The sequence below is a fragment of the Anser cygnoides genome, chromosome 30 (assembly GCF_040182565.1).
Source record: "Anser cygnoides isolate HZ-2024a breed goose chromosome 30, Taihu_goose_T2T_genome, whole genome shotgun sequence".
In the NCBI taxonomy this organism is placed as follows: Eukaryota; Metazoa; Chordata; class Aves; order Anseriformes; family Anatidae; genus Anser; species Anser cygnoides.
Genome location: NC_089902.1, coordinates 2,829,124 through 2,830,955, shown reverse-complemented (window position 1 = coordinate 2,830,955; position 1,832 = coordinate 2,829,124).

The window sequence follows — 1,832 nt, the reverse complement described above, 5'->3', positions numbered from 1 at the left end:
CTGAGTGAGCAGTGCCCAGGAGGAGGAGGGCCTGGGCACCACGAGGGATGCCATACGAGCAGTGGTGCTGCTCCCCAGGAACCAGGCCAGCTTCCTACAGAGATGCCTTACGAGGAGCATGGCCACTAAGACAATCTGAGTTATCAGACTCAGGTCAGATCCTGTGAGATACCACATGGACAAGGGTCTGCAGCCAGCAAGAAAACAGGTACAGGTCTGGAAGTCCCTAGGACAGCCTAGTGTGGAGAGCAGCAAGGGCTGTGACAAGGCTGAGAGTCCCAACAGGACCCAGGGCTTTGTGTCCATGGCTCTGGCTGTTGTCTCTGCCACTGAGGCTTAGGAGGAGACAGCTTATCCGTAAAGCACCAGGGCCTCATTGCCTCCTCGCCCCCACCCACGAACCAGGCAGGGCTCGTACCATTCTCCAGCACTTGCCCATGCACATCCCCATCTCCTCCTGCCCCACGAAGAGCCCTGAGCACTGTGTGAAGGGAAAGGATCTCCCTTCCCAGGGGCCAGCGGTCAAGGCCTGGCCCTTGTGCTTGGTGAAACACATCCAGTTTTCCTACACATCAGGGTCACCTTCACACTGCCTTTGTCTCCTTGTCCTCACTGCCTCCAATGCTCTGCTCTAACGAGCTCCAAGGGAGGCTGTGTCAGTGCTGGCCCTCAGGGGGACACTGCAGGAAACTTGCCTCTGACTTGGACTTTTTCAGAGATGGCTTCAATTGTCTCTCAGTGCCTGAGGTTCGTGGGCTCCTCCCCACAGCCCCCCGAGGGGGGATTCCAATGCCTTGGGCTGGGTGTCTGGTGCTGAGCTGGGCCGGGCTCGTGGGACAGAGAGAGCTCGTGGCAAGAGGGCCCTGGTGCAGAGAGACAGCTGTGCCCAGGAGCAGCTCCTGTGCACAGCGCAGCAGGGCTGGGGGCTCTGACCGCAGACACCCAGGCAGAAAGGGATTCCAGGCAGCCTGCAGGGTGCGGGAGGAGGAGAGCTCAGTGCAGGAGAAACCTTCACAGCCCTGCACACGGTAAGTCTCTGGCTGCAGGACAGTGCAGGGGAGGTTCCTGGAAGGGGCTCCTGGGTCCGGAACATCTCTGCCTGGCCAGGAGCTGCCAGGATGTCTCTCGTGGCTTGTGCAGTGCAGAGGAGAAATTGCTGCAGGGCAGCCTTGGGCAGAGGAAGGGGGGGGCAGGGGCTGCCTCGAAAAAGAAGGCACTTTCTGCAGTCTGTGCCTGTTTTTCCTGCTCTGATTCTGGGGCAGGCTGTGTGTTGAGTGGTTGGATTTGCACAGGCGACTGAGCTTCCACTGCATTGAACTGAGACCTAAGCGGGTTAGTGACGAACCTCAGAATATCCCCTCCCTTAGAGGGGATATTCTCCCTTATCCCCTACTTAGAGACTACACAAGGGTTTTTCTGTGCTGTTCTTTAGGACCTGCAGACAAGGAGATGTAATTTTTTAGCACAACCTCTGAGTGCAGCCATCCCACACCTGAGTGCTGCAAGCCGGCAGCAGCTGGGCACCAGGGGATGGACAGAGCAGCCCTCCTGGACGTGACCTCTGGCTGAGGTTTCCGCCACAGCAACAACATTTACCGCTGCAGTGGAGCAGAGGTGGCGGGTTGGGGGCTGATGGGCTGAGGTGGCTGCTAAGTACGGGACGCTCAGGAAGCACAAAACAGGGCTACAACCAGGGAGAGACACAAAGGTAACCCTGAAAGAAAGACAATGTGAAGGCTTTAATGAGAAAAGAAATGAGTATTGCTCACGGAAAATTACCCTAACAGTCTGTATTTTTTCTTCTTTGCAGTGCCCTTGATGAAGGGCAGGAA